Below are 27,395 nucleotides of genomic sequence, written 5' to 3'. Positions count from 1 at the left end.
ATTTCTGATGAAGGGTCTAGGCCCGAAACGTCAGCCTTCGTGCTCCTATGATGCTGCTTGGCCTGCTGTGTTCATCCAGCTCTACATCTTGTTATCTATGACTATATTCAGTACGGTTAAGAAGAATGAGGTGAGGAATCTCAGAAACCTATACAATTCTAAATGGCATTAGCCAGAATAATACTGTAGAAATGATGTTCCCAATAACCTGGGAGCTCAAAACTAGGGGTCACAATTTAAGGATAAGGGGTAGGCCTTTTAGGTTAGAGATGAGGAGAAATATCTTCATCCAGACACCAGTAAGCCAATGGAATTCTCTGCCACAGGAAATGGTTCCGGCCAAAATATTTACGACTTTCAAGAAAAACGTATGTAAAATTCGTAGAACTAAAGGGACCATAGGGTACGGGGAGAACACTGGAAGAGAGTACTGAGTTGGTTGATATATTTCTACGAAACAGACAGGAAGAACGGCCTCCTGCACCATTTGCAAAATTTTTCTTTACTCATGTGCAGGTGTTCTGAAGAAACAAGAACGAACTCCAGAACGGAGTTGCTAATGCAACCTTCAGCATACAGGCCCCCATCCCTTCCAAACCAAGTTTATGCAATAATTAAAGTCACAAACTTCATCTCTTATTTCTTGAAAGCTTTCGATGTCTCCTTTCCAAAGTTACATATCTTTTCAGTAAATGGTAGGCAAGTCACAGCTCACAATACTGTTAACTAGTCCAAGAAGTCAAATGTCCCTTCAAAACTTTGATAAACCATTTAAATCCAACATATCCAAACAGTTTCATATTCCAGTTGCTCATACTAAAATATTGATGTGTTCCGAACAAGTATAAACAAAGTTGGCCAATTCAGAAAGAACACTGAATGCTGCTTTCAAATTAAAAGTATCTAACTTTTAAACAGTTGTGTAATGTGATTTTCTTCACTCAAATTTCTCCTTTAGAAAAGAATCCAAAACCCTTAACCATTCAAAAGTCATCCAAGATATGAAAATTGTAATGGACGTTGTCAGACAAGTACAAAATATACATATTTCTCCTCAATATCAATTACTCAACTACTTCTTCAAAAAGGCACCACACGCGTGTATAGTACTAGCAAGACGTACAGGATCATAATTACAGCACACTGGGAGACCACTTGCTTTCCTAAGTCTATGCCAGCTCTCTCCAAATCAATATAGTTAGTTCACACTCCCTCCCTGCAACCCCACCTCTGCGAGCCCTGCAAAATTTTCTCTTCAGATGTGTATTGTTATGATCTCAACTGAAAATAATACTGGATTGCAATACCAGATCGCAAAGTGAAACCTCATTTGATAGACCACAAGTCTTAATTTTGCAATTTGGTTATTGTGGTGATCAGTCACTGAACCTATTCACTAGAACCTGCCAAAGGACACTTAATGAAGATTTTAAAAAGTTTCTCATTCTCTCTCTGAAAACACACACACAAAAAAAGAGGGAATAAAAGCACAACTATTTAACTAGTTGAGGTCTTATTACCAATCGGAGAACTAAAAATTAAACCTGACATATACTCAAGCTTCAATAAAGGCTCAACCTTTTACCAATTAAATTACTGTTTGGATTGCACAGATAAACTTGTTTATTTTTCCAGCAAATGTCTATTCACCCAATGCTATCTTCTTTAACATCTTTTCATATCGGCCCTCAGACTGCTTTTGGAGCTCACAATTCTAAGCAAGAGTTCTTTAAACTCCTCTTACACAGCCTGGTATTTCTGTAGATTTCTCTTACTCACATTGAACCATTCAAAACTTCTTTTCTCCTGCCCAGTCTGCTGTAATGCTTTCTCCCTCAATGACCTACTTCTATCTGAAAGAAAACTGCACACGCACTGATCGGCTAGATGGTTTACACCTTCTAAAAGGAAAGCACTTTGTCTCCTTGTCTCACCAGAAAACTTGGCAGACAGACCATTCTTCCCCCTCAGTCATGCAGACCCTTCGTTCCAACTCGTCCATGTTGACCAAGTTTCCCAAACTAAACTAATTCCACTTGCCTGCGTTTGGCCCACATCCCTCTAAACCTTTCCTATTTATGTACCTTTCCAAATGTATTTTAAATGTAACTGTATCTGATTCTACCACTTCCTCTGGCAGTTCATTCTACATGTGAACCACCCGTGCGTGGAAAAAGAATAGCTGCCCCTCAGGTCCCTTTTAAATCTTTCTCCTCTCACTTTAAAAATACGGTCAGTAGTTCTGAATTCCCCTACCCCTCATGATTTTATAAACCTCTAAGGTCACCCCTCAACCACCTATGTTCCAGTGAAAAAAGTCCCAGCCTATCCAGCCTCTCCTATAACTCTCACTCTTCAGTCCCAGCAAGATCCTGGTAAATCTTTGCCAAACTCTCTCCAATTTAATCAGATCTTCCTACTTCTCTCTTCCGCCCTGTTTTCTAAAACACTGGATCATTCACTTTCTTTTAGAAAAAGCATGTAAATACATTTCCAGACACTATTGCTATTCTCAGAACTCAGAAATGAAACCAAGTCCTTTCTTTCTTACTTAACTCACTATATACAAAAACAACTCGGGTCTCAACCCGAAACGTCAGCTTTCCTGCTCCTCTGATGCGGCTTGGCCTGCTGTGTTCATCCAGCTCTACACTGTTATCTCAGATTCTCCAGCATTGGCAGTTCCTACTATCTCTCTCAAATTAAAGCTATACATGGTTATGTCCATGTTAGAACCCAAGTTTCCCAACAATAACATTGAATACTCTGCAGTTGACAATTTTTTTTTTGAAGGGCACAAGTGCGTGTGCATACGCACTGTGCACTACAGACCCCAAAGACATTGGTCAGAAAACATGCCTCACAGTATTGTTTTTGGTTCAATTGCCAATCACATTAAAATGTTTCTGACCGGTTCACCCTGTCAAAGGGGACAACTGAGATCTCCCTTCAGCCTTTTCTTTTCCAAGAATAAGCTTAACTTTTCCAATCTGTCTACTTAACTGAAGCTACTCATCCCCTGAGCCATTCTTGTAAATAGTTCCAGCATCTCTCTAAAGGACAGTGCTCAGAATTAGACAATATTTCAGCTTGGGTCAAACCTAAGTTTCATAACTTTCTTTCTTAGTACATGTGTTTCTATTTGTAAAGCCAAAAATTCCTTTTCACCCAATAATTTCTCGATCCATTGTCAGCCACAAATGGTCCCCATTAGCAGCTATTCATTCTCCCAGACTGACCTTTACCTGACTTTGTCGGCCTAACTGTTTTTCTCTCTCTCTTGGTTCCATCTCCACTTATCGTTTACTCCTTCCCCCTCCCCACCGCTCAATTTTTACCATATATACACTAACCTTTTCCTGGCTGCAATAGGGTTAGGGTTAGTCAACTCTGGAGGGTTGCTAGGTCTGAAGCACTAATTGTGCTTTCTCCCTACAGATGATGCCAGACTTGCTGAGTTTTTTCAGCAATTTCTGTTTCTGTTTCTAATTTCTCAATTGACACCTCTTTGATACCTTCAACAATTTGTATACATATTTACTCAAGTATCACTGCTCTTGCATTTCTTAAGGAATGGAACCCTTCATTCCCATTACTTCTCATTCTTCCAACCAAAATGTATCAATGCAGACTGCTCTATATCAAATCTTCATTTGCCTCAGATCGGTTCATTCTAGCAACAGGCTTACATCCATGTGGAAGTCTATCATTGGCCTGCTCACGATTCACAATACTTTCAAATTTTGAAGTTTGCTCTGTTCACCCATATCTGACCAGTAGTTTACATCAAGAAAAAGCAGTGATCCAAAAATAACCCCTTGTGAACTCCTATTGTACAATCTCCCTCAAACACGTGCCATTACCATATTTCCTGCCACACTTTTTAATCTTCCAATGGTTTTAAAATTTGCTGGCATGTCTATTATGTGTCTCTTTGTTAAAGGCCTTTTGATGTACATATGGACCATCTGAACAGCAACATCCCTCGTCATTGCCTGATCTTAAAACAACTGTCCAACTGACTGTTAATTTGGATTTGTGATTCCTGGATATCACTTCTAAAAGCCTTTCCATCACTAACATTAAACTGACAGAAATTTCAAAGAAGGTTGGACTCAAAAAAAAAAAAAAAATCACTGTTTCCCTCTCCACAGATATTGCTAGACTTGTTAAGATCTTATAGTACTCTGCTTTTATTTCAGATATCCAACATGCACAGTATTTTGCTTTTATTTAAATGACAGGTTTACAATTTACTCTCAAATCCCTTTGTTGTGATACAGTTAGGAGGAGTGGCTCCATTTCCTTGTCTCATTCCTCCAGTGGTCACAACAAAGATAGATGATATTGCCAGTTATATCAGACTGTATGTAATTGAGTAAGAGAGCCAGGTTCAAGTAACAAAGAATCACTTTATTATAATCAAAAAATCTTACTCAAGCAAACATGCAAGGATTAGCAAACATTTTAAATCATGCAAACATCTATAACTACCCTTCTCAAATAAGAACTGCCAAGACAAAGAGCGAAATAAGTGTCATCTTAAAATACTTGGCCAAGTAAGTTAAGATTCATGAAGAATTATTCATAGTTTGCCCAAAGGTTTGTCTATAGCCGAACTCAATTTGCACACAAGTTGTTTACATTAAGGTATTTTACTAGATCAGTTATGGCTGGCTGAATCACTTTTCTGAAGACAGTGATGTAGATTCAGGCGTCTCCTTTTATAATTTCCCTCCCTTAGCAGCGATGAAGTCTTGGAATGGATTTCAACTCAAAACATCAATGAGAGGGATGTCAAAGAAGGAAAATGCAAAGGCAATTGCTCCTCAGATAAGCCCTCTCAAAATCTATGCTCAAATCCAAGATTTTACTTTACCACAAACTGAATCACATGACCTCCGAGTCGAAGCCTTGGCGTCCCCATTCACGCAGCCTGTTCCTTACAAATGCAACACTGGCTGTAGCGGCAACAGAATTTGCTTTTTCAAAATGTTCCAAAAAGATACAACATAGATTTAAAAAAGACATGAGGGACAATTTTACAATTTTGTTTTTACACAGAAGGTGGTTCATGTATGGAATGAACTTCCTGAGGAAGTGGTGGTTGTGGGCAAAGTTACAATGTTTAAAAAACATTTGGATAAGTCCATGAATAGGAAAGGTTGGAGAGATAATGGACCAGGGGCATGCAAGTGGAACTAGGTTAGGAACACATCTCTATACACTTCGTTTTTGTATTTGCGGCTGAAAATTTGCAATTTTCCAGTCAGATACCAACCCCATATCAGAACAGGATTAGAAGATTGAAGGTAGTACCTTTGACATTTCCATCTTCAGCATCCACAGTTTCATTTCAGTCTTGGTGACCCACCAACTTTAAATTAACCAGCCTTTGTAATATCTTTGTAATCATTTTTCAGCTAATCAAGTATTTCTCAACTACCTCCTCATTCACAATTCCAAAGATTTATGCAAAGCATTCATGTAACATTGCAATCTGATCTGTTGCTGCCACGTGCAGATTTCCCATTTGGTCCCTAATCAGTCCCAACCCTTTACTTGCCATCTTTTTAAATTATTTATATACACATTGAAGACATTTGGAAGGGGCTCTTGAGGCCCATTGGTAGTGTCCCAATGTCTGAGGCAGGAGGCCCAGAATCAAGTCCCACCTGCTCCAAAGGCATGTGACATATCTCTTAAACTGATTCAAAAATATCAAGGAGAGATTTGGATTCCCTTTCACGTTAACTGTTCAGCTCTGTCCATTTCCTATCTGACTACTCCTCTTACCTTCCTATATTGAACTTTAATCAGCATTGTTAATCACATATCTATTACATACCCCTTTTTGTTTCTTCATCTTTCTCTCATTGATCATTCAGGGAGCTCTAGCTTTGTTGGTCCTACCAGACCCACTTTCTTGCGGAAATTCACTTTTACTGTACCCAAACACACTCCCCTATAAAAGACGCACTGTTGACATACAAAATTGTATCAGATCAATCTTCTATTCTAAGTTCTTAAATATAAACAGGAATTGCTGGCGGAACTGTGAAAGAAAGCAGGGTTAACATTTTGAGTCCAATCATTCTTCAGCAGAACAGTTCTGATGAAGAGTCAGCGGACTCAAAACATTAGCTCTGCTTTAATTCTACTGATGCTGCCAGACCTGCTCAGTTTCACCAGCAATCTGTTTTTAGTTCAGATATCTAGCATCCACAATTCTTGGTTTTATTTTATTCCAAGTTACCTGGGATAAATCCAATCTCAATTCACTAAAACTAACCATTTTTCAATTAAGCACTCTCACTCTGGATTGCTCATTCTTCTCCATTACTGATCTAAATCTTATACTATGGACACTGTTTCTTTACTAACAATTCATTTGACCCACTGGATTCCCCAAACTAGATCCAGTAACGTGCTCTTCCTCATCAGGCTAAGTTTGTACTGGTTGTAAAACCTCTAAAAACACTCTTTAGAAACTCCACTCTCTCCTGCTGCTTTACATTATCCCAGTCAATATTCAGATTAAAAAAGTCCCATTACAGATTCCTCTGTTTCTTGTAGCTCTAACTTCCCCGCAAAATTATCTCCTCTATAATTTTTCCAATAGTTAGTGGATTATCGAATTCATCCAGTGGAGTAAGGGTATCTCTATTATTTCTTAACTCCAACCAAAATGGATCCGGTCTTGACACTGCCCTCCAGGTCATCATTTCTCTCCAATAATATTCTCCATAAAAAATCAATGTTGTCACCTTTCTGGCTTTCCTATGTTTTCCATTTTTCTTGAGATTTGATTGTTTTAAAAAAATGCAGCACCAAGTCACAATGTTCCATTTAAGCTGTGCAGATGTGAAGCCACACAACAGCCCACAGCTTGCTATGCAAGAGACAACTGGCTATACAGAAAAGTGGCCCAATTAAAAATGTGCCCACATGCAGTACATAACAAAGCTTGAATGGGACCACACAGGTCACACACATAGAACATAGAACAGTACAGGCCCTTTGGCCCATGATGTTGTGCCTACCTATTAGCCTACTAACATCAATCTACCCTGCATTTTACTATCTTCCATGTGCCTATCCAAGAGTCACTCAAGTCTCTAAAAGTATCTGACTCCACTACCACTGCCAGCAGCGCATTGAACAAGCCCACCACACTATGTGTGAAGAACCTACCTTTGACATCTCCCCATACCTTCCTCCAATCACTTTATGATTATGCGCCCTCGTAATAGTCATTTCCGCCCTGGGAAAAAATCTCTGGCTATCCACCCTATCTATACCTCTCATCATCTTGTGCACCTCTATCAAGTCACCTCTCATCCTTCTTCGCTCCAATGAAAAAAAGCCCTAGCTCCCTTAACCTTTCCTCATAAGACCTGCCCTACAGTTCAGGCAGCATCCCGGTAAATCTCCTCTGCACTCTCTCTAAAGCTTCTACATCTTTCCTATAATGAGGTGACCAGAACTGAACACAATATTCCAAGCGTAATCTAACCAGAGTTTCTTAGAGTTACAGCATAACCTCACAGCTCTTAAACACAGCAACAAGAAACTGGAAGGAAAAAGTCGTAATCATTTTTTTGCCCAGGTCTACACTACATACACCTACTCATAACTTCAGCTAACCAATCCATTTTACCACACATTGCACTTAGATTTTCAGAAGTCATAGGTAGGATGCCACACAAATTATTGTGGAGAACAGAAATTCATGGCATATGGGATAACATAATAGCATGGATATGAGATGGTTTCCTGCTCACTCGCCAAAGTAAGGCATAAGTAATTCATTTTCTGGTTGGTACGTTTTCAGCAATGGTGTATCACAGGGGTAAGTGCTGGGACCTAAATATGTTATGTTTGATAACAAAAGGATGATAGCTAAAGTTGCTGATGATATAAAGATCAGTAGGAAAATAAGTTGTGAAGAGGGCATGAGGAGGCTACAAAGACATAGATAAGTGAGTGAAAAATATTTGGTAAAATGAAGAATACCTGGAGAAAATGTGATAGCACCCATTTTGGCAGGAAGAAAAGCATATTATCTAAAATGATAACAGAATGCAGAGCTCTGAAATCCAAAGTGATTTGGGTACCCTAGTGCATAAATCCCAAAACATTAGAATGCAGGTAAAGTAATAATTAGGAAAGCAAGCTTTCGCAACGTTATTAGTTCTTGTCATACAAATAAATACAAAGTAGGGAAGTTATGCTTCCATTACACAGAACGCAGGCGAGACCACGTCTGGAGTACTGTGTATAGCACTGGCTTCCTAATTTAAGGAATTATGTAATTACATCGGAAGTAGTTCAGATGTTGACTAGACTTATACCTGGAATAACGGGGTTGACTGACTTTCAAGAGAAGGCTGGACAGGCTACACTTGGATCTGGAGTTCAGAGAAGAGCCAACTTGGTTTAAATACAAAAGATCTTAAGGGGTCTTGACAGAGTTAATATGGAAAGGATGTTTCCTCTGGTGGGAGAATCTGGAAATAGGGGTCACACCATTCCAAGACACAAGACTTTTTCTCCTGAGGGTTATGGTCACTGCAACACTGGTTCCACTACCTTTGGAGAAACAGTCCTTGAATTTTTTTGGGGCAAAGTTGGATAAATTCTTGATAAACAAGGGTATGAAAGATTGTGTCTCTGTCTGTCTGGAGTCATCAGATCAACCATACATGTAGATATGTGTCATGCAAGTCAGAGCATACTATATTTTTATGACACTTATTTTACTGCACAAGTAATCTATTACAAAAATAGGTTGATTTTACAGAGAAAATATTTTCAATGCATAGAAAGCAGCCATATATCCAGCTTGTATATCACTCCTTAATAATGAATAAGCAGGTGCCATTTCTGCTTCAGGTACTAATTCTGTCATGATGCTCCATTTTTTCATCTCTGAATTTCTTTCGAACTTCAAGTAATTCTTTGCACCTTTATGAATCTTCTTCCATTAGCATCCTTATCTGAGACCTTACTATATTGCCTTAGTCTAGCCCTGGGCAATACCGCACTATTTTCCGCTATAGTGCTGTTTCTCCCAAATCCTTGTATATCTTGCTTCTCTTTCAGAAACTGATCAGCAGCACTTACACCCAAATCATAGATTAGTACAGTTGTAAGATTGTCAATCAGTCCAGAATCACCAAAAGCAGCTGCATTATTTTCCACCTCCAATGAATGAATCCAAACAGATATTATCTGAAATGCCTGCATTGTCAGTTTGGGTGGGATGCACTACTGGTATATTGTCTGAAAAGTGGCAACCTCGTGACTAAGTCAGATTTCGAATCTTCCCTGTTTTGAAAGAAAAACAGAATCAGTTATAACCATGATGCAAATACACCGATGATCAAGCCCCATTATCCAATCACATCATTTCCGGTGTTGATCCAACTGTAAAAATTGCTTTTTTCGTACTATGATCCAAAACGAGAAAAAGATTCTCTCTAGGCTTCTTTGATGAATTCAAAGTAATATACTTATTTCAAATGAAAAGCTCATTTCTACCGCCATATGTTCTAAATGGCAAATGTGAGTTAACTTTAAACTATAATAATTCAGAATTAAAACTTTTTCTCAGACTCCCAAATACCGACAAGTCTCTGCAGAAATGTTGAAACAAAAAGGGAAAAAAATAGCCCTATGGGCCATGGATCTGAAAACAAAGGATAAGATCTGATGCATTGTCGCAGTACACTGGATGGCCTGAAGATGAAATTGAATTATTGACAGCCAGAGACTGATGGAACTGCAGTCAGCTCCAATTGTCATGACCCTAGGTTTGTGTCTTCAACAATTTTGGTCACAGTCCAGGTTGAGGTAGTCAGAAATATTGATATTAGAAACTATCAGGTTTGCAGAACTTCTGCTGGGCAAATTGGTTCAGGAGAGATTCCTTCATTTTCAGAGGGGTCTTCCTTACTGACTTAGGTCTGTAGAACTAAAAACCATACCCAGAAAAAGGTTGCTAGGCAACAAGTGGCATACAGCCTCCTCCCCCTCCCCTCTGTCTGCGATTAAGGACCATAAAACCAAGCTCTAATCTCCTTGAAAGCTTTCCTTGCCTTCTCCAAAGTCAGTTGGAATTTCTCCCCCCCCCCCAAATAGGTGGTGGCTTACAGCATATATTAAACACTTGACTTAATTCGTAGATGAAACCTAATGGAAAAACCCTTTCCAATCCATTCTATGTCTTCCAATTTTTCAATATAAATTACCAACAAACCGGAATTCAATTAATAGGAGACATAAAATTATGCATAGATTTCATTTTAAAGTCTGAAAAAAAACCATTAAAAAAATTGAACCAGAGAATTTTTTTTTTTTTTAAAAACAAGTAATAAGAAAGGCCGAATCCAGAGCAAGCAGCTATGCAATTTGATGCCTCATTCTTTCAAGCCTATCAGAGACGTGTCATTTTGTTCCTTTTCTAACCCTCCCCTACCACACTTGCATTTGTTTAAAAAAAATCTTTTTAACCTTAGTTCTGATGAAAGATCAGAGACCTAACCTGTTCAATGTTACCAGCATTTTCTGCATTAATTCCAAATTGCTAGTATCTGAAATATATTACTGTTCTATCATCACTATATACAAGCAAGGTGACTCCATATTTTGCTCACATTGAAGCAGGCAAATGAGCGCACCTTGGGATATGCTACAGATAAACCTGCTTCTATACTGTAATGGGTATCGCATTCACTTTATACACAAAAAGTGCCTGGTTCAAAACCAAGCAGAAACAGTGCTGTTGCCTTATCCAGACAGCACGGTGGCTCAGTGGTTAGCACTGCTCCCTCACAACATCAGGGACCCAGGTTCAATTCCACTCTCAGGTGACTGCCTGTGTGGAGTTTGCACATTCTGCATGGGTTTCCTTCAGGTGCTCCAGTTTCCTCTCAGTCCAAAAAACGTGCAGACTAGGTGGATTAGCCATGGGAAATGCAGGGTTGAGGGGGATGTTTATGGGTGGGATGCTGTTCAGAGGGTCTGTGTGGACTCAATGGGCCAAGTAGCCTGCTTCAAAACTGAGATTCTATGATTTCCAGCCCTTGCTGTTGTCACTATGGCAGTAGGCTGGAGAGAAAAAAAAAAGGAACAAAAAAAAAAAGGAGAGTGCAGCCAAGGTACTTATGACACTCAAATTTATCATGACTAATTTAATGGTCAAATTCACTAATAACCACAATTTTCCATTAGCTTACAATATAAAAGCTAACGGACAGCTAGGTACAAGACATCCAATGCACACCAAATAACGTTTTCCTGTCACAAGTAGACCCAGACAACATGGATTCAGTCCATAATGAATACTTTGCATTGGTCTTTGCAATGGGAAAGGACGTAAGTAAAAGCATCAGGATGGAAGACCTTGAAACATTCGAAATTAATAAGAGAGGGGGAGAATGAGAATGAGAGAGAGAGTGTGAGTTTAGCAATCTAAGAAGTGGATAAATCTGCAAGTCAGATGAGATGTTGAAGGAAGTGAGGAGGTATTGAGGCCCTGGCTGTAATTTTCAAATCCTCTCTGGCCAGAGGGCTGGAGGACTACTAACATCAACACATAATTAAAAAAAGGAAACAACAGGAAATTACACAGACCAGTCAGTTTCAGTAACATTTATACTTTTGGTTCTTCGTCAAATTGTATCTGAAGAGAAACCAGAGTATACTTCATTGGTGGTGAAATTATTAATAAGAATTGAGACAGGGATTAATTAATCAGTGTCACTGTGCATCAATTTGTTAAGATACAGTCATGTTTGACAAATTTGAGTGAATTTGAGGAGGTAACCAGGAGAGTTGATGAGGGTAATGCATTTGATTCGGCCTACCTGGACTTCGCAAGGCTTTTGATAAGTTCCCTCAGAAGATTGGTCAAGAAAACGAGAGTACATGAGATCCAAGGCAAAGCTGCCATGGCTTCCTGGAAGTCTGTTTTTAGTGGAGCTCAGCAGGACTCCATGCTGAACCCCTTGCTGTTTGTCATGTAAGTTAATTATTTCGGAGGTAAAAGTATGGCATATGATCAAGATATTCACAGATGGCATGAAAATTGGGAGGGCACTAAATCATGAAAAGGATAGCTGCAAACTGCAAGACATCCGCCAGTCTGGGCGGGTGGTCAGAGCAGTCACAAATGGAATGCAACCCTGAAAAAAAAAGTCAGGTAATGCTCAAGCAAGGGATGACACAATGAAATGGAGGAACCCTGGGAAGTACTGAAAATCAGAAGGACTTTTGTATGGTATCCACAGAATACAAGATCAGGGAAATTATGCTGGAACTGTATTAAAAAACTGGTTGTGCTACAACTGGAATATTGGGTACAGTTCTGGTCTGGTAGGAAGGATGCGATTGCACTAGTGCACGCAGAACAGAATTACCAGAATGCTGCCTGAGCTGGAAGGACTGGCCTATGAGAAAGAGGGTGGATAGGCAGGGGTTGCAATCCTTGAAGCAAAGGTTGAGGGGCCTGATAGAAGTATATAATATTTAGGGCCATTAATAAGGTGGATTGGAAGCCAAGCATGAGGAGTGGGGAGCACAGATTTAAGTAAAAGGTAAAAGGCTGAAGAATGGCGAAGAGAAATTTTTTTTCAACCAGAGGATGGTCAGAGTCTGGAACTATCTGCCTGAATAGGTGGTTGAGTCAGAAACTCTTAACGTTTAAGCAGTTGTGATGTGAGATGCGATTCAGTTGTATGCTAATATTCATTATTTTAGGAGTCTGGATTTGAGCTAGTGGCATCAAAGTATTTTGGTCTACATGTCTGAAAGAGTTTAACAATTAATTCAAAGTATTTCTATAACCATGGTAAATGTATTTTTTAAAAAAAGAAATAAATCTGGATGGAAATTTGTTTAAATTGGGGGGAGTTTATGAGCAAACAAAGTAAACACTGTGGTGTGCATTAGGTTCAATTAGAAGGTTCTGGAAATTATGTTTTCTCAGTGCAGGAAAACACCCTTGGAAAGAGGTTTTTGGTTTCAGTTTGTCAGTTCGCACAAGTCTTGGCTGAAGCTGGATGGGTAAAAAGGTTGCTTCTGAGGAAGTAATACAGTTTAGAACTTTTAAGAAGCAGATTTTCTCAGTAAGGAGTTTAGTTTAAAAGTTCCGGAGCAAAAGTATTAATTAAAACCCTGAAAGGATTAGGGGAAGCTGAGAAAGTCTAAACTCAATCAAGAAAAGGAATTGAAGTCACAGCTTAGTGACTTTCCTACATGCAATAGAGAAGGAAATTCTGTATAGTATTTGAGAACTGCAATGGGCTGCTGTTAGTAAAACATAATCCCATTCAATCTATGTTTCAAAACCTTTAAATATGTTTTGTGTAAATAGTTTGGTATATTCTATTTCATATTCATTTCACTTATGAAATAAACTTGTTTTGTTGCTAAAACCAAAGCAGCATTGCTTATGTTTCAGTGAATGATCACCTTGGTAAAACAATAAACAAAATGATTTGTCAACCAAGATTTCAGAATCAACTGGGACCATAACAGCACTTAGATACTCATTTGCATTGTCACAGCCTCCAGGACTATGAGTGAAGAGACATCAAACAAGATTATTGTAGTCTTAGCTTTGCTGACTGGCACAGACACAATGAGCCAAACAGTCTCTTTGTGCTATAAATGTCTATAATCTAGTAGTGACCTGGAACTCATTGAGGGCAGTGGAAAAAGACAAGAATGGTGATTTCAAAAGGAAATTGAATAGACATTGCAGAGCAATGCTCCCTCTAAGCTGCCAGGCTGCACACACACGTAGCCAGTCGTACATTGCACGCATGGTGATTTGGGTACCTACATATATAACAGCAGTGTCTCCAGACGGTCCCCTCAGAAGAAAAGAAAGTTAGGGGAAGTGCTTAAAGGAAATAAATCTACAGCAATATGGCAGGAGAAAAGACCGCATAGATCACCCAAGACTACAGAGACAGCAAAACTGATACATCTCCACTTTTCAGCCAACATGTTCAATTTGTGTATGAGTGAGAATTCTCTTAATATTCTAAATTACACATATATTGCATCCTGCAAGGATAAGATGTGGACTGTCAACTAATCTGTCAGTGCACTAGAAAATGTGCAATTCTTCTTCTGATGTATTTAGTCAGCTGAGATCCCTTCAAAAATTAAAACTGTTTAACTTAATAATTTAAGTCTGAACCTTTGATCTGTTTAAACTACAAAGCAAACAGATCTATCTTCTTTCCTGTAATGTTGCAGATATGTTCAGTGTTATTACTATCGTATAGAAAAGGATAACAAGCAGCATTTTAAGAACCAAGAAGTTACCATATTATAAAGGGATGCTATGAGCATTGTTACAATCCCAACTGATGTTATTACTGGATAAGCCAGAACCCAGACTGAAGCCTGCTCGATAGATCCTAATGTTTTAGATTTAAACAGGTAGTTTGTCACTGAAACACACAATACTGTAGATTTGGTTTTATCACCAAAAGTTTACCACACAAAAAAATTAAAGATACAACAGAATAAACCAAACTAGTCACACGTGAAATATTTAAACATATTAAGACACACAAACACAATTCCATAAATCCCAAAGTACCAGTTTATACTGCTCAAGCACGAGACATCTCACTTTCCTGCCACACTTCGGGTTTGAGCTATCTATGGCATCAAATCCCAGTTCTGAGAATCTGATTGCCACTTCCACAAGCCTTTATATAAAGGAGTATAGACTTTCTCATCTCAAAATAACCAATTCAGCTGTTAACCAAACACTTCTGGTCCAAAACCTTCAAAACTAAACCCCTGGCTCGATGAAGAATACATGAATTTCTTCAAAGTTCTAAATTATCTCCCTTTCTCAAGAATAACTGTTTTACATATACAGCTTCAGCCAAGACTTCTGCAATGCTGCTAAACTGAAACTCAAAAGCTTTTTACAAGCTTTTGGTGTTTGCCCTACGCAAAAATACAGAAATTATTCTCCTGTATTTTAAACTGAAAGCCTAATTCACAGCTATTTACTGGTTTTTGCTCAGAAAAGCTTTCAATGTGGGGGAAAAAAAATTACCCATTAGCATCCGAAGATCTCTCTTCCAGACTCTCTTTTTTTAAACAAAAAAAAAAAAAAAAAAAAGCCCCCTCCCCCCCACAGAAATACCTACAAGTTAATCTTTAAGCCCTTTCAGTCCAACACACCAAAACCCATATGCCACTACCTCAAATCCTAACTCTGAAATAAATATTAACACAAAATCACACACTTTACATCACAACCTTGAACTGTCAAGTTTTAGTAGTTAAGAAACTTCAAGAATAAGATTGTTTAGAAATATTAATCAAGCACTAGAAAAAATTGGCCTTTGTTATAAAAAAACTGAAATAACACTAGAAGCTCGAACACTAGGAGTATGAACCCAAGCTAAACAAATGACGCTAAATCGGAATACAACTACTGTTTGCTTTTCCCTCCAAGCCTCAGTCCTGAAGACATTATATCCCCTACCAAACATACAGGTTCCAAATTCCCCAATTATTTGGCCCAAAAAGCGAGTAATATCCAGGCTCACGGATGAATAAGTGTTGCTAGCCCAGTCTTGTGGTGATGTCCCAGCAGAGTTTGATCCAGTTTGTGACCATCAGTAATAAATAGCTTATGACCCAATGGAGGCTTATGGACCAAAAAGAACTCCAGAAAATGAACAAACTCTCACTTGTTATAACTTTTACTTTAATAAAACAAATCAAAAGTCAAATTAAGTATGTACAGAACAAAATCAGTTAACATTTTACAATTTTCACACTAATTAGTAACTTGACATTAAAATACAAGATACAACTGCCAGATTTACTGGACAAGTCGCTTAACATATGTAGCATCAAATTCAATCAGAAACTCCTTCAAAGCTTCAAATTTATTCAAGTAGAATTTCAGTTCGATTCCTTTGAGGATTTAGTCCCAGCTTCTTAATCAACAGTTCCTTACATAGTTTTTATTAAAACAGTACACTTCCCAGAACCACATCAACTCCACACTCATAACAAATTCACTGACCACCAGCATTACCTTTATACAAATACTTTGCAATAAAGCTGATCTTTGTATGGCCAAGTCTAGGCACTCAATTATTTTAAGGTCAGAAATCAGACGACACCAGGTTATAGTCCAACAGGTTTATTTGAAATCTCAAACTTTTGGAGCGGAGCCCCTTTATCAGGTGAAGTGAGAGAGAAGCACACATCGCAGTATTTATGGGCAGAGAGGCTGTTGTGACCGGTGTCTTGCTTTGCAGAATGTTGTTTCTTTAACCCCTCCCCCACCAAGCAAGTTCAGGGTTTGTATGCATACGCCCAGGTAATATTACAATTTAATACTTCGGATATTCTACTGTTAAAGAAACAAACAGTAGAAACAAAAATAATTTTTCTTTAATAAGGAGATTAATGTGAGATTCAGGGAAATCCAGGTGTCCTTGAGCACAAAAACACAGTAACTATGCAGGTACAGCAAGAATTAGGAAGAAACATGATACTTCAGCCTTTGAGATAATTGTATATGACTTTGGTGAGCTGACAGTACAGCATGGAGTTTTGGTCTCCTTACTACAAGGAGGATATGGTTACATTACACAAGAGATAGTAAGAACTCAGATGCTGGAGTCAGAGATAACAGTGTGGAGCTGGAGGCGCACAGCAGCCAGGCAGCATCAGAGGAACAGGAAAGTTGATGTTTTGGGTCGGGACTCTTCTTCAGAAAATTTCAGAGGGCTGTCGATGCCCAGTTATTTGATCTTTTTTAAAAAAAAGGATATATGGCCCATTAAGCCTGCTCTGCCATTCATAGGTTAACAGCTGTGGCCTTAACTCCACTTACTACCCCTCCCCACCATAACTTAACTCTCTTGCAAATTAAAATTCTGTCTACCTCAAATGCTTGATATATTAAATGGCCTTCACTGTCTTCTGTGGAAAAGAATTCCAAAGACTCATGACAATCTCAAGAAATTCCTCTTCATCCCTACCTTAAATGGAATCCCCTTATTTTTAAAAACTATATCCATCTAATTCTAGATTTCACAAGGGGAAACATCTTAACATCTACCCTGTCAATTCTTCTTAGAGCCTTACAAAAGATCACCTCTCATTCTTCTAAACCTCCATGGCCCAACCAGCTCAACTTTTCAACAAATCCATTCCCAGCATCAGCAAAGTGAATCTTCTGAGAACCACTTCCACTGCAAGTAAAACCCTCTCTGAGTAAGTAAATAGTATTACTTTGGAATAGGCTCCCCAATGCTGTTTGTTGTTTGTCTAAATTGTTACTCCACACCTCTTTGGGATTAAAAAAAAACAACGTTCCATTGCTGCACCTGCATGCTAACCTTTTGAATCATGGACAAGGACACATGGATCACTCCGTACTGCAGCTTTCTGCAGTTTCTCCCTATTTAAATAATACCCCGTTTCTTTAAAAAAATTCTTCCTGCCAAAGTAATCAACCTAACATTGTCCCATATTTTTAACCCATCTATTTTTTGCCTACTCATTTAACCAACCTATAATCTTTCAAAAACTTTTGCAGCTTCCCTTCTACTTCCTTTCAACCCATCTGTGCATCCTCAAACTTGGCTACAATACAGTTGGTCCCTTAATTTAAAATCAACAATATAGATCATAAGATAGTAGAGGCCCAAAACTGATGAGGCACTCCACTCTCAAACATTGTATAAATGTATTTAATCTGAAGAAATATAACCACTAATCTTATTTATATGGAGATCCAGAACATTAGGGTAGGCAACATCCTAGTGGTATTAACACTAGACTGTTAATTCTGAGACCCATGTAATGTTCTAGGGACCCAGGTTCGAATCCCACCACAACAGATGGTGAAAATTTAATTCAATTTAAAAAATATGGAATTGAGAGTCTAATGACGAATCCATTGTCGACTGTTGGAAAAAGGTATCTGCTTCACTAATGTCCTTTAGGGATGAAAGCTGCCATCCTTATATGTGATTCCAGACCAATGCGGTTGACACTTAACTGCCCTCTGGGCAATTGGGGAAAGGCAATACATGCTGGCCTACCCATTGATGCCCTCAACCCATGAATGAACTTTAAAAAAAAAATTCCAGTGAGGCAAGTTTGCTAAAGTTAAAGCACATGTAACTGAAAGCAAATTGTTGATCTGGTTAGGACATTAGCTTTACAGAAAGAGACAAGAGACTAGAATAACTGGTAACATTAATTGCTTTAAGGCTTCAACTGTTCACATATTTATTAACACCCAGATGATGGAATAGAGAGCCATATAATCAACTTTGTTGACCAAGACATTTCAAGCAGTGTTGATGGAAGCATAAGCAAAAATTATTACGGGTATGCAGAGGATTAAAAACAAATAAAAAAAGGATTTCAAGGTAAACAAGCATTAAGTAATCCACCTGGAAAGGGTAAAAAAAAACAGTACTTTCTAAATAGTGAAAACTACTGGAGGTCCAGACTTAGGGTCACATTAGAATGCAATTATGGGAATAGGAAATAAATTTAAAACATTAGCAGAATGCTGGGTCTTATATCAAATGGACTAGAATACAGACATAAGAATATATGACACAGGAGCACAGTTAGGCCATTCCATCCATCAAGTCTGCTCCATCATAGCTGTTGTGTCTCTCAAACCCCTTCTCCAGTCTTCCCTCTGTAATCCTTATGCTACAGCCTCACGAAGTCCCAATTAGACCACACCAGGAGTAGTGTGTTCAACTTTGGTTACTGGACTGAGGAATGAAATATTGATTTTGGACAGATTACTGTCTGCACTTATCAGATTGACACCTGAAATCCAAATAATAAATTAACAGGAGAGCTGACACAAACTCAACACTACTTCCGGGAACTTGGAACAAATATGTATGATACAATTTGACAGTTTGGGAATTTAGTGTGTGAATAGACAGAACTGTTTCTGTTGGCTATGGAAATCAAAGAGATGGTGGAATAGCCAAATATTAGATATCTCAGCCAGTTATTTCAGGTGAGGTGTTCGGAAACACAAATGTCAAAAGACAACAGAGTTTATAACTCTCAACTATCAACAGCAATTGAAGCTAGACGAATTTCTAATTTTGCATTTATAACTGCTGGACTGTTAGCAAAAAGCATAGTAAATAGTGCGACAATTGCAGGGTGTGCACATTTTTGCTACAGATCAGCCAAGGCCTCGCCAGGCTTGAAGGTTAAACAGTTGATTCCAGTCCTATTTTACAACAGAAACAGACCATTTGACCCAAAGCAGTCTACATCGGTGTTTATGCTCCACTTGAACATCCCAACGTTTCTTCACTGACTCTTTGGATAGAAAGTTGATGGGTACTGTCTCATTATCTAGTTACCCCATAGATGCATCTTTGCTATCTAGTTCAATTTCTCCCTAGTGTAGTGAATTCCACATTCTCACCACACTGGGTAAACAGGTTTCTTCCTAATACATTACTTTTGTACGATTATCTTATTTTTGCTTTTCTTACAAATGCAACAGCTTCTCTGAATCCAGTATAAAAAAAACTTCCATAATTTTAAAAGGCATTCAACACGTCACCCGTCAAACTTCTCTTTTCAAGAAAGATTCAACGGTTCCGAATGTGTATAGCTTCATAAATCTTACAATGCAAAATTTGATTTTGCACTCACTCAAGAAACTATACCTTGGCAACTAATAATAAAGTGGATCCAAGCCAGATGATGAAGGACAAAATAATACCATTAGTTTCTTTGATAGTAGGTTTATTCACAGGATCCAATCTTCTAGCTCTCAGTCTACTAACCGCTATCTCAGCATCCCTGCCACGCTCTGTATATTAAAATGTGTTTAATAACTTGTTTTGGACATGTTTCGACATTTCCACAGATATCTCACCTCAAAAGGATGACATCAAACCTGGGCCTTCTGGCTCAAAGGTAAGGATGCTTCAACTGTGTCACAGGACTCTTTCAATATCTTTACAAATGCTTTTAATCAAACTGATAGGACATGTTATGACACATCACTGGGGCTGATAGGACATGTTATGACACATCACTGGGGCAAATAGGACCAAATCCTGGATTTTCTGACCTAGATGTAATGCAAAGAAGGTTCATGATGTATTATTAATTGGAAATTGGGCTCCAAAGTGCAAGTTTGTATTTATAGTCATATAGTACAGAAGGAGACCCTTTGATCCAACTCGCCCAAACTAGTTACATTTGCCTGCATTTGGCCTATATCCCTCTAAACCCTTCCAATTCATGTACCTGTCCAAATATCTTTTAACTTTCTAACTGTACCTGCATCTGCCAATACCTCTGGAAGGTCATTCCGTATATAAACTACTTCTGTGTGAAAAAAGCTACCCATTAAGTCCCTTTTAAAATCTTTCTCTTCTTACCTTAAAATTACACCCTCTAATTTTGAACTTCCCAACCCTAGGGAATAGACCCTTGCAATTCGCCTTATCTATTTTGTGTGCACGTTAACAAAGGTAGACATGGCTTTAGTTTAATTTTAAAATTGTTTTGGAGTATGGTAACAGATGTCTGAAGTTTGAAGGTACAGTATTTTTAATAAGGGTTCACAACTTTCGAGTGTAGTTTGAAGTGAACAAATTGTACTATATTTTTCTAAGAAACTGTTGTTGCCTAGCGACTGGACTCCAGTGTCACAAAAAAAACCATGCTGAAGATCAGGTAACATTTGTAGATTCAGTCAATGCAAAAAAAAAATGCTGTTAGTTTAGTAGTCTTCAAAAAGTCAGTGCTGATGAAAAAAATCCCAAGTGGCTTCAAGGAAAAGCATGCATAGACAAAAAACGGCTAGTCATTGAGGGCATGGAAAAGCCAGGTGTTTGCTCTGGAAGTGCCTAGAAGTCAATGAGAAGAAAGCTCGAAACCACTCACAGCCATACTAACTGAAGGAAGAACTATAAACTGGAGACTGCACAGCCCTTAAATGCAGTTTGAGTATCTGCAAGGTTGATGTTGTGGGCAAAAAGAATCAAATATTTATTCAGATATTTGTAGCAAGACTGATTCACCTCATATAGTGTTATAATGGTTAGTTATTCTTTCCCACCTTGTGTAATCTCAATGATATTAATGCTTTTTCACAACAGTACATTGACAACCTCTTGTGACCATGTTCTGCGATTAACCATAACACTAAACAAAAATGCAGAAATAAAACTTATAGACTGTCAAGCCAGGTTTCATTCTGGGATCTGACTAGTCAGGTGTTACCTTGAAATTAGATCATAATAGTAGGGACATTACCAGTGCATCACAAACTTCTTTTTTAAAAAAATCAACCTGATCAGATAGGTCATTACACATTTGGGATAGGAAGGACTCAAACTCCTTTCCGGTCAACAGAACCCATTACCACTGCACCAGAAGCTGCTCTGAATTTCTTTAGATGAGACTGTAGACTTTTCTAATCAAACTTTTCAAAGATATGTTATCATATATCTCTGGTGCAAATGGGACTTGAACCCTGGCCTTCTCGCTCAGATAGCACTAACTACTGTACCACAAGGGCACTTCTGAATTAGACAAACAGTAACTATTACCCATGTTCCTTTAACAATAAATCAACAAACCATTAACAAAAGGATTCCAGGTGTACTCTGACCAAATTTCAAGAATAGCTGCAGCACAACTGGCAGTTTATAATTCTGTCCAGCAAGAAGACTTTATTTGTTTTGAAACAGAAACAAAGTGGAGAACGTAGCAGATTTGGCAACATCTGTAGAGAGAAAAAGTTAACAATGAACCCAGTGACCACTGGTCAGAACTACAAACAACTGGGAAAGAGTGGTATTTATGCTGATGACAAAGTGAATAGAATACAGGGAGCATGACACATGAAGGAATTGTTGATAGGCTGGGAGGAAGATAAACGTGCTGGGAGCAATCCATACAGGACCTGGATTATGGGAATGAGTCAGGGTCATTTTTACAGGCAAAGCTTCCAGCACTTCAACACACAAACACATTCCCATACTAACATTTCAGTCTCAAGCCTGCTGCAGTGCTCCAGCAAAGGTCAACGCAAGCTGCAGAATAGCATCTAGTGTTCCACCTAGGTAACTTACAGCCTTCAGGACTCAACATTGAGTTTAGCAGTTTCAGAACACGAACACACTTGTCTGTTCGTTACTGACCACCACATCCTGAGATTCTATTTTCGATAGGTTGGCTGTGCTAAGGACAACCTGTTTCAAACTTTCACACCTCTCATTCCATCCCTAAGTAGCATTTCGCTCATTTTTGGTTTATCATCAGCAATCCCTTTGTTTGGCTCTTCTCTCTCTCAAAACCATCCCCATGTATTCTTTTCATTCCAACCTCAATCATCAGCATGAACACCATCCTTTGTCAGAGCTAAGAGCAACTGGGAAAGAGTCACTGGACTCAAAGTGTTAATTCTGTTTTTCTCTCTACAGATGCTAGAAGACCTGCCAAGTTTGTCCAGCCCTTTCTGTTTTTGTTTCAGATTTTCAGCATCCCCAGTTCTTTATTTATTTTGCTTTTGAAATAGCTTTACTGACTCTTAGTGCAATGTTTAGTGATTTAAGCATCATATTCCCAGATCCTTTTCCTCCCGTACCCGATTTAGATTACACGCAATCTTCATTAGCTGCTGTTATGGACCAGACCAGACCCCTAAGAATATTTGAAGAAGGAAGCCTAGACTTTAACATTTTCTCATTTAAAAAAGTTAGACATGAAGTACATGCTCCAGACAGAATGCAACTGGTCAAACTACTAAACATTAAGCAAAATAATATTTATTTAAGCACTACATTTAAAATAGAAACAGGAATGTAGAATAACTTAACTCTTGGAAAACTTAACCAATTAATAGATACAGTACCTACTAATTAACAGTTCCAATATAACATTCCATAAACACACCCCTTAGCAAAAAGGTAAATTCAGACACAGATTCTTATGTGCAGTTCTCTAAGCCAGGAGGAAACAACAGAGAGATTTCAGAGAAAACAGCAGCTGGGATTCATTTACTGAAGCTTCCAACCCTTCTGAGACCCCAAACAGCTTCTGAAAGCTATAGCTAAAAAAACTAGAAATCCTGGACTGTGAGAGTTGGCCACTCCCCTTCCATCATTACAACTGTTTTTAAAAACCTAAAGGCCTAAATTAAATAAGCTATTTTCATTAGCCAGGTCATCACCTCTGTTCAAAAACACACAGGACAAAATAACCTTTCTAAAGTGACAGCATCATCACACTGCTGATTTGCTACCCACAGATCAATGTACTCACAAGATTGGCCTTGCGCCCCATTTTCTACCCACCCCTCCCCCTCAAACTATCCTCTGATAACCAATCACATTGCCCTTTGCGGTATGCAGGAGTGATATCCACGGCAGGTCCGTGCCCCTATCCCTCATGGATAACAAGACTGTCTACTAAGCAATGTGCAATCTTAATTTTCTTACCAAAATGTACTATCAATTAATGTTGAAACACATTTCCTTATAGTTCTGTAATTAATGCCTTCAGTTAATTTGTTGCAATTCTCCTTAGTATTGAACATTCCTTTGAATTTGCAGTTGTCTATGTTCTTAAAAAGTTCTCTATTTAAAATCTAAACAATTATTATAAATAGTGAACAATGACTCTTGTGGAATCACATTTCCCACCTTTTCCCGTTCTGAACAGCATCTCTTCGTCCACAATTCTAGCATTTTCCATTTTTCTGTCTGCTGGAATATTCATTCTGTCACTGATTCTATATTCACATGCTATTCATTAATTTATTATTATTTAAATAAATTTATTATGTACCTTATGGAAGTGTTTAGAAAGCTAGATACATTACACCTACAACATTACCCATACCTATTCTTACCACTTTTAAAAACTGAGGTTAAATTAAGGGAGACTTTCCCTTTTCAGATATTGTTGATTCATCATATCATTTTTCTTGTTACTTAAGACCCTTAATAGGAGAACATTTCTCAGGGAAAGAAATGAAACAACAGCATTACATTCTTCAACTGAAAATTAGTTCAGCAACAATCTCAAAAGCAGCATTACAGCACTGTTGGGAGCTTCAAACCACTGCCAGACCAAAAGTTGCAATTTCACTAACTTACATTCTGATTTAAGGGCTTTGGGCACACAAAGATGCAGGTGTAACTAGAAGAGACTGAAACATTAAAATCCTAAGAAACAAGACAACCAAGACTAGTTTCACTAGCTTATTTCCAAAGTGCAATGTTAACTACAATCAAAATTGTCTTAACATCGTACTTTACAAAATTCGATGTTGAATGAATTTATCTGGTGTTAGTTGTCACAAACTAGAACACAGCTTCTAATTTTGGTCAAATACATTGGTATTGTATTGCATAACAAAGGTGATAAACTAATTAAAGGTATCATTTAGATAGTCCACGAAATATTTAATGACAAGCTTTGCAAAGTATTAATCCAGTATTACTGCCCTTGATTAGACAGTTATAATAGTGTTATCATCCCACTGGGCAACGTAGAGCGAAACCCAGCTTAACAGACCATAAGCTTAATTTATTTCCAATGTTCATACCGTGGTATCAAGTCACTGAGTATATTCACACTAAGTTGCCAATGTATATTTAACAAAAACATAAAACCAAAGTTCAGTAAAAGATCTCATCATAAACAGCAATATAGAACAATCAATCTTTTCCCACAATATCTTTTACACTAAAGCTAATCAAAATATCAGTCTGATCTTTACTTCAAAATTTAAAAACTCAATTGACAAGGCTACAAACATTCCCTTTTGAAGACTTTCTGCACAGTCACCAGATGCGATTCTATTTCTCCCAAAAACCATGCTAACTCATTAACTTTTCTGACTTTAACCACTGCTAAAAGATTAAGATTTCTTTCCAGTTCAATTGGTCTGAAGACTACCAAAAGCTAAATTGCCTTTCCGCAGTGCTTTTTTTCTGAACTCCACCTGTTTGTGGCCTCAGCCACCTGTCTTTTCCTTAGATCATAAAAACGCTAGTCAACAATAAGCAGCAATTATTTCACAAGGTACCATGCTGAGTCATTTAGCTTTTAAGTGAAAGCTCATGATTGTTTGTATGTTTTCCTTAGTTCACTGTTTCAAATGACTTTCTGACCCTTTATTTAAAAAAATTCATTTACAGCACTAAACCAAAACCCTGTTTACCTCAAATCAAAATTCTGTAAATAACTCATACAATGCAGATTTACTGTAATAGTCAAATACTGTTCTATTCGAGGTAACAGCTACATAATTTTTGCCAACTTAAGATTTCCAACATAACATTTACTACTGTGCAATTGATGCTCAATGCTAAGTTAACACCGCAACTTCCTACGTAGAAGCAATATGTTCATGCTCACATCACCACGACTCAGTCTTCCATTTTAACCATCGACTTTCTTCTCCCTTTTGCAGGATTTTTCCCTCAACCTAACTTGCTACGGATGCCCACCTCCCCTTCGACGATTGGCTGCTCTACAACTCAGCCTCAAATCTCGGCACATCCATTGGACAAACCAGCTGCCCTTCAATCGTGCCGTCACCGGGCAAGTTAGGCTTTACACGAAAAGCAGCAGTACTTTATGGGCGCCTTGCAGAGCCGGTTTCACCAAGACTCCCGCCAAAGCCATCAGAACAGCACAAATCACCCCTCACCACTCTAAAATTGCTGTTCTAAGACAAAAATAAAAGCACACACAGGATTGTTCAAATAAAAGACACGATGTTAAAAAAGTCAACTATACAGCAGATGAATTGGTACATGTATTCTGCCGCCGAATCAAAAATTAAACCCACTTTAGAGGAGAAAACTCTGAATCCCTAATCCATTCGATTTCGTCCAAGTCGCGATTTTAACCAGAGGGCGATCGGGCGCTCGATCACAGATGATGGCGGTGATCTGGTTTATTAGGAATTGGGGGGGGGGGGGGGGCGCGCTTGTGTATGCCTCCGCTCGCTGCGGTACAACAGCCGCGGAGTCACACTACGGACAGGCGCCGGTTCTCCAGACCGGGCGAGCGGTTGGTGATGGCGCCGGCAGTACAGCACCACGCTCCAGTCAATGCGGCCACTGTAGACACTCAAAATAAACCCTTTCCCGAACGCACATGTAACGGAGAGAGAGAAAAGAAAGAAGCCGCTACCTGATCCCACTTCTTCCCCTCCCCCTTCCCCAAGCTGAATTTTATGAAGGAGAGAGCAGGAAAACTCCGACTCACAGGAAAAGTGGCGACGCGCACACAATCCGAAAATTTCCCAGCAGCCGCCGATGGAATATTCTAGAAAAGGAAAGAAATAGTAAAAGAACGCGGTTCGAATGATCGCTCACAGGATCATTGAACGGCTGCCAATTACTTCAACTCTGGGTAATAATTTCGTGGGCTCTTTTTGGTTTCAAAGAAATCGACCAAAATTAAAATCCTGTACACCACCCGAACTACAGCTCAGCCGACAAAGCCTGACGGCGCCTTGTCCCTATTGTTCCCTTCAGCCAATGCGTTGCTAGAACGCATGCGCTCCTCCCGCGGTGCACGATGGGCTTTGTAGTCTCGGGCATTTGGATCGGCTGGGGGACCTCAATCCCGGTTGGTGGGGCGTGGACTACAATTGCCAGGGTGCAATGCGCTCAAACATCTCAGGCAGTTTACAGCCCAGTGCTTGATTGGAAAAAATAGGAAAGGGCTATTTATTTTGTGCAGCGTGGTGGGCTGCATAGATTTAGACACGAAGATGGTAGCCCATCTATTGCAAGGTGCAGTGTGCAACCCTACCCTCAAAAAAATATCGTTACTAAATCGGCTAGATCAGTTAAGTTTCAGCACAACTAATTAATATGCAAAAGTAAAATGCGGCAGATGATGGAAATCTGAAATAAAATCAGAAAATATGGGTGATCTGAAACATTAACGCTGTTACTGTTTCCACATAAGCTGCCGAACATGCGAAGCATTTCCAGAAGGTTCTCCGGTTCCACTTTATGTTTTTATTTAACTTTACGAATTTATGTATTATTTTTTCTTATATTGGAGTCATTAATAAAATAGAGGCTGAACATATTCTGCTTTATTTTACTATTGTAAACCTTCCTTCGAATCAGACTCAGCAATTTTACGTGTGGAGAAGGGCAATTGTTGTAAATTGAGAACATTTGCCCCCGTTAAATTTGGAAAATTGGCAGGAAAAATTATAATGACACAATGGACTATCTTGAAAGAGAAAGTTCTCATAAGGGAAAAATGCAAACCTGAGATGTTGAAAGGGAACAAAATGAAAAGGTATGCATATGACAGATATAGGCTTGATAATG

The 27,395-nt window shown here is 38.6% G+C and overlaps 1 protein-coding gene across 8 annotated transcripts in view; it reads right to left on the bottom strand.

Moving 5' to 3' along the window:
• Nucleotides 1–26,589, bottom strand: part of LOC109928685 (general transcription factor II-I-like) — a 141,438-nt gene extending 114,849 nt beyond the window's left edge. For 6 of the 8 annotated variants that reach the window (XR_007264808.1, XM_048612435.1, XM_048612440.1 and 3 more), the window contains exon 1: nucleotides 25,886–25,998. The gene's annotated coding sequence lies outside the window, so the exon portion shown is untranslated. Of the gene's footprint in view, nucleotides 1–25,449; nucleotides 25,563–25,885; nucleotides 25,999–26,307 lie in introns of those variants that run through there. The other 2 variants (XM_048612434.1, XM_048612436.1) reach the window with 2 other exon arrangements.
• Between the last annotated feature and the right edge of the window lie 806 nt (nucleotides 26,590–27,395).

The sequence above is a fragment of the Rhincodon typus genome, chromosome 26 (assembly GCF_021869965.1).
Source record: "Rhincodon typus isolate 14 chromosome 26, sRhiTyp1.1, whole genome shotgun sequence".
Lineage (NCBI taxonomy): Eukaryota > Metazoa > Chordata > Chondrichthyes > Orectolobiformes > Rhincodontidae > Rhincodon > Rhincodon typus.
Note: the sequence above shows the minus strand (reverse complement) of the source record. Positions and strands in the feature narration are given on the sequence as shown.